We start from the raw sequence: 6971 nt of genomic DNA on the forward strand, positions 1-6971 counted from the left end.
ATAAAATATGATCTCACAACAACAATTAACTAGTGGATCACCTCCCTTTTTCGAATATATCGGACTTCCCTTTTATATGTCGAAACAACAAAATACCTGCTTCGCCGAAAATTTTACCGACCAACTTATCACAGAATGTTCTAGAATCGTTGCCGGAAAATTTTGAAATTAGAACGGCGGACAACTGCTTACTTTGTTTTGATAGAATTCCGGCATGGGATTACCGATGGATGATGCCGTAATGATCCATAAAGGGAAAAGGTCCGATGAACCTTATGTTATTACGGTGAATTGTCCAGATAAAACCGGCCTCGAATGTGATATTTGCCATATTATTCTCAATTTCAGACTCTACATTACCAAATGAGGTATTCTTATATCTCATAATTTGATATATTCAGCTACTCGTTTTCTGCATATTTACCCTACATTAGGGTTTTTAATGTTGGATATGCATTACAACTTACCTGATTATTCAGGCCCTAACAATATTTCAATTTTCATGTTAAGGGGAAGCTTCTCAACTATTTTATGGTTTGAGTGCAATATTTTAATGAACAATAAATTATTTCCTGAATGTCTATCGGAATCAGTTTCTCTACCTCTGAGTTAGGGGTAATGTTTGCGTACACTCTGTACTCCCTAGACTTGACATTGTGGGACTACAGTGAGTATGTTGTTGTTGTAGCTTAAAAGTAATATTTTTCTTTTCCTGTTACTATGCACATACTGGACTAGTTCGGGATTAAGAAAGTTGATTGATTGATTGATATTTGATTATACACTGTGCACATAATATGTGAAGCTAGGCTATGGAATTACCTTTTTTATCTTTCCTTTACTGTCACTGATTATTAAACTGTGTTTTTCAGTTGTCAACCTTTTTTATTCTTTGTTGAAGTTATTGCAATCTGGTAACAATTTGTTGTCTAGGTTCCTTGCTTTTATGCATTTTCTCATCAGCTTTAACTAAGTGCTTAACGTTTTCTATGAATCAGATGCTTCAACAGATGGGATATGGTGCTATGTGGTATTATGGGTGGTTCCTCACTCTAGTTCATCTATTGTAAGGTGGGTGAATTTGAAGGAGCGCCTTCTATCAGTGTGCCCGTCATGCTCTATTTCATTCTATTTGAATGAACCATCCCCATGTTCAGCTTCTTCTCCTGTATACTTGCTGACGTTTTGTAGCTGCGATCGAAGAGGATTATTGCATGGTAAAAACAAATTTCTTGCAATGGTTCTACTTATTGACTAGTATATGTTCTCTTATGACGTTATTGTGCATGATTTCCATAAATGTTACCCAAGTTCTCTGCGAGCTTGAGCTTACCATCCAAAGGGTAAAGGTGACAACAACTCCAGATGATCGTGTCCTGAACATATTCTTTATAACAGACCACTCGTAAGGATTTCTCTTCTGCATTTTGGTTAGAGAACATTGAGTTTTAGAGTTGTAATGGATCTGTCGTTGTTCTTGTTATCAAATCTTGAACAGGCCAATACAGAACTAGGCTTAAATGCAAGGTGGATGGGGACAATGGTGTCTTAAGGAAAAAAAGAGAACCTGGAACCTGGTTTAAGTAAATAAAATTTCTACAAGTAAATTAACTAATAGCACCTTTTAAAGAGCAACTCAGTGTTTTGGACGGCAAAAGGTGATAAAAGGTGACAAGGGTCTGCCTCGCCACAAGGCCGCTCGCCTTTTTGAAGGGTGGTGCCAATTAATACCAAAAAATTATAATATTTAATTGCAAATATAAAATAATCAAATCTCAATAGCAATAACATATTAGCAAATATTTCAATTCAAAAACTGAAAATAGATAGTACATACTTAAAATCTAGAACTTGAATGACAAAAAAACAGAACAAGTGGCTCTGAAGTCTGAAGAAGAAGAAAAAGAAGAAGAAGAAAAAGAAGAAGAAGAAGAAGAAGNGTACATACTTAAAATCTAGAACTTGAATGAGAACAAGTGGCTCTGAAGTCTGAAGAAGAAGAAAAAGAAGAAGAAGAAGAAGGAAAAAGAAGAAGAAGAAGAATAGAAGAAATATGTATTGGTTGGACTTTGGAGTCGCCGGAAAAGTCTGGCTGGTCGCCGGAGGTGTCTAGTCGAAAACCCTAAAATTACTTTTAACTTTTAAAATCCTAAATTGGTCACTTTTTTTATGAAAATTCAAAAGGTGACGCCTTTCTCGCCATGGCATCGCCTTTTGAAGATCGCTCGGCACAAAGCTAAAAGACGATGAAGGGTCGCCTCGCCTCTCGTCATTCGCAATGAGGTGATCGCCTTTCACAACACTGGAGCAACTACACTGTTTTTGTTAACTTACTCGTGTCTTTCTGCCTCAATACATTGGGGCCTACATGATGCTTCTTCTTTTTAGACTCTCATTAATTTATATAGTTGATTTGAAAGAAACTAATTATTCTTATATTTGCTCCAATGATGTTGCTTTATTTGTATCAAATTTTCAAGAATGTTAAGTATATCCTTGTTAAGAAGACAGCTAACATCCATTTCTGATATGCAGAGAGTTTTTTCATCCATATTTATATTAGACTAACAAAAATATAATCTGCAGATGATGTTTTCGTTTACCTTTTTCTTCTTAAATCTTATAATTGCATTCCTCCTATTTTATTGCAAATAATTAGAGAGGTTAATGATGAAAAATGAAATATTCTTAATATATTAAGCAGTCAAAGTCTGTGATATAGTTCTGGTTTTTGTAAATTTAGATTTTCAGCACAAAACTTCAGCTTTCGTTTACTGTATGAGTTAAAGATCTTATATCTATATATGGATGGTGTTGTCTTTTCATTAATGTTAAAATCTACCTTATTTCATGTTCAATGAGCTCTTACACACAAAAGAAAGACAAAATGAAACATACAAGCAGTTGCATACTGTTCTGGGCCAATCATGTAGTTGTGAGCTTCAGTTTGCTGGCCCGCAGTATGACAATCTTCAATGTATCTCTTCTCTTTCTCCATCTGTTTCTGAGGAATTATTTAGGTGTGAACTATCAAATAATGTCTTTCGCACACAAGCTCTTAGCCCAGATATGACACAGTTGAAGAAGGCTAGTCTGACAATAGATAATTTCCTGAACCTGGGGCATACATTGCTTCGATCGGTTGAGTTGATCACAAGGTATTTTTTATGACTTTATGCGCACATTGAAAGACTGCAATATTCAGGTTCTTACTTTTACATCTAACAACTTTGCACTTCCTATCGTTCCCTTACCATTTTTATGACATTATTGCAAGTGTAACCTATTAGTGTCGGGTTACTTGAATTGGTCCTCCCGACTTCAATGAGTTTGAAGTCAATAATTGTATTATTCGCTATTACAACAATAAAAATAACTTTATGTTTGATACTTACCAGTTTCAAAAATAAAAACAAAAACTATATGCCTCAACCAAAGCAAGTTTGAGTCGATTAAATGAAAACTCATTGTCCATGTTGCTCCATTTGAGCCTATCTCTGTACAATATTATAAAACAATAGTTTCTCTATCACCAGAAATTCTCTACGTTTTCTCCTACCATATAATTTTTTTTGACAAAACTAGAAGAATACTAGCAAACTTTGGACCTTAAATAGTAGGATTGTCTATTGCTATATAGAAAATTAGGGATGCAAGTTCAGTGATATTGTCAATTTTGTCTTTGGTCTCCGCTTTGATGAAATGGTAAACATTATGCTTATGCAGAAACATCCTTTGGTAGTCTTATTTTGTCACCTAATCCAGTGCTAGGTGCTGATCTCTTTCCGCCAAATATGTTCATCTTCTAGTTTTTATAACCTCATGTAAAATGACACTACCACTCTAACATGCTTGTCTAACTTCTCTTTATGGTGTGTTTTAGATGTTGTCCACATTCCTTAAATTGAAAGTTCTAATATATTTACCGAGGTTGATGTTAGGGTTTTTCCCTGATTTTTTTTCCTTATTTGAAGTTTATTTATTTCCTTAAAGAAAAGTCAAAGTATTACCATAAATACTTAAACTTTTTCTGAAAGGAAAATATAATTTTCTTCCATATTTGGTTTATTCTTTCCTTGGAGGAAAAGTTTGGAGATCTATAAATTGAAGATCTCTATTCTCATAGCATAACACAATAACATCCAAAATGTAGTCATTTAGAGAGTCTTGTTTATGGGGAGATTTTCTCCTAAACATATTTATGTTTTTCAATATTAGTTTTATTATATGTAGGTCAGTTGATCAAACTATATTAATAATATGTTTTTAGTATGTTTTTATGTGTCGTCTAATTTATCACCTTATGATTTGCAATTGTAAACTTCTGCATGACGCCATAATCACCTTCAAAACCCAACAAGTGGTATCAGAGCACATAGTTCAAAGATTCGATGGTTCAATGATCTAATGTTTGAATGAGGTTGAAGACAAGCTCAAGTGGTTTTAAATCAATTTGCAACAAATTTGATGATAAAGAAGATTTTTGTCCATCTACATGTGGAGAAAAGATTAAAACCATATTTTCAACATTTCTGTTGCTGCATCTTTGAAAATAAAAATAAAATATTTTAAAACCATTTTAACTCATATATTTCAAACTTTATTTTTAACCATGGCAAGCTGCAGTGATAAAGACTATGTGAACAACGAAGATTATCATGCATGTGAAGAAGGTGAATCAAGTTTTGTCAAGAAAATCCAGCCAAAAGGGAAGATTTGTTAGGGTTTTTCCCTGATTTTTTTCCTTATTTGAAGTTTATTTATTTCCTTAAAAGAAAAGTCAAAGTATTACCATAAATACTTAAATTCTTTCTGAAAGGAAAATATAATTTTCTTCCATATTTGGTTTATTCTTTCCTTGGAGGAAAAGTTTGGAAATCTATAAATTGAAGATCCCTATTCTCATAGCATAACACAAGAGCATCCACAATGTAGTTTATGGGGATATTTTCTCTTAAACATATTTATGTTGTTTTTCAATATTATATTAGTTTTATAATATGTAGGTCACTTGACCAAACACTATTAATAATATATTTTTAGTATATTTTTATTTATCGTCTAATTTATCAATCATATGATTTGCAAATTATAAGCTTTCGCATAACGCTCTAATCACCTTCATAACCCAACAATTGAATGGTCCCACTTATACTTTCTTGGTACAACTTTATCCTTTCTTCTACTCATCTACAACATAGAGATGGAAAACAACGTTTTTCATGAAAAGCAAATACGTCAAACTAAAGGTGGATTGTCAAATTGGACAGAACTCAGAATGAATAATGTACTCTTGGTAGGTAATTATTTTTGTAAGTTTTGTCTTCCGTAATGAAAACTAGATGCTTGTTTGCCTATCAAAAGAAGGAAAAATGATTCATCCATGTTACTGTTTTAATGATATCTAATAAACTTTGTTCTATAACACTTGTCAAATATCTAAAAAGTTGGTTATTTATACGTGAGATCTTTTTTTTCCAAATCCATTGCTTTCATTCCAGTCTATATTTCTACTTGTCATCGGGTCATATCCGAAATAATGTATTAGAGAAGAATCCTGGTTAATCTGATAGTTGACCTTTCTTGTATTTAGATTGCTTATGGTTGATTTTCATCAGTTAATAAGGGTGTGAGGGAATTAGACCTTTTTATTAGGTAGACGGATAGAAAAAAATTGTGGATCCAGATAAACGAGATGCTCTTTGTTCTCGCTTGAAGGCGAAAATGCTTCATCCTCTAAGTGTAATTATCACAAATCGTGGGCCAAATACTGAACTTTTGGTTGCTAATCCTGTGGAGCTAGATAGAAAGGGTAGACCTCGAGTTTTCTATGATGTTACTCTTGCATTGAAGACTCTTGGGATCTGCATCTTCTCGGTAGGTATCTAGGGGTGAAGGAACGTTTCGAGTGACGAATTGCTTTATAATTTCAACTTTAATTAAAGGACAAAATTCTAAAGAAAATTGAATGGAGGCATTATCTCCTTAAGCAACTAACCTCCCCATATAGAACTGGTGCACATACCTGTGTTTTTAATTTTATAGCTCCAAATGGTTCACTATATCACTTTATTCCTTTTCTCATGGTGGATCACCTTTAATATCTTTTTGCAGGCGAAAATTGGAAGGCATTGTACAAGCGATCGTGAATGGGAGTTTTACAGATTCTTTTTAGCCGAAGATTGTAGATTTGACATGTCATCTATGGTTGGTAGAAATCAGGTTGTAGACAAAGTCAGAAGAACATTGATGGGTTGGTGAGCTCAATCGTTGACTCCTTTCTGGTCTCCCTCTGAAAGACCCTCATCTTTCTGGTGTCACTTACCTTTTTAGGTATTTTGTATATAAAATAATGTTGTCAAGCATGGATGATCCCTTTGTATAGTGCAATTGTTAAACATTCAGTTGAGCTAGTCTGTATAGTGATACTTACTGAATCTCCTTAAGGAAATTCACTCTCTCTCGTTTTCTTTCATCTATCTCAATATTTTGTATTGACATTTGTGAAATATAGTTATGCCATGTTTCTTGGAAATTGTGACCTTTACCTGTGAAGTGTGGGGCATCTATCATGGCTTCTCTCTCCCTCTCACTATTTGAGCCCATAGAGACTCCCATTTTCAGCTCTTTTTTTGGTGGGTCGAATGTAGTCTTTTGGTGCAAAACATGTTATTAGCTTGTCATAGCACACGAAAATCGGCAAAATGGGGGGTTTACCTGATCCGGGGGTCATTTGACCTTGAAAATGGGACGTTTTGGCCGTGAGAGTTAACTGGCTCTGTAGCTAAGGTCCTAATGGACGACGACGAAAATTTTTGGCAAAAATAAGTTCGGAATTCCAGATCACCAAAAAGTCCATGGACTATAACACATGAAAATATGCAAAATAGGGGGTTTACCTGCTCTGGGGATTGTTTGACCTTCAAAATGGGACATTTTGCCTGTGAGGGCTAATTGGCTCCATAGCTAAG

General features: G+C 34.2%; 1 pseudogene; it reads left to right on the forward strand.

The window, feature by feature from the left end:
- The first annotated feature begins 214 nt into the window (after positions 1–214).
- On the forward strand, positions 215–6261 carry LOC125851907 (ACT domain-containing protein ACR9-like; annotated as a pseudogene).
- Positions 6262–6971: the final 710 nt, after the last annotated feature.

This window comes from Solanum stenotomum, unplaced genomic scaffold (genome assembly GCF_019186545.1).
Source record: "Solanum stenotomum isolate F172 unplaced genomic scaffold, ASM1918654v1 scaffold30547, whole genome shotgun sequence".
Classification (NCBI taxonomy): Eukaryota; Viridiplantae; Streptophyta; class Magnoliopsida; order Solanales; family Solanaceae; genus Solanum; species Solanum stenotomum.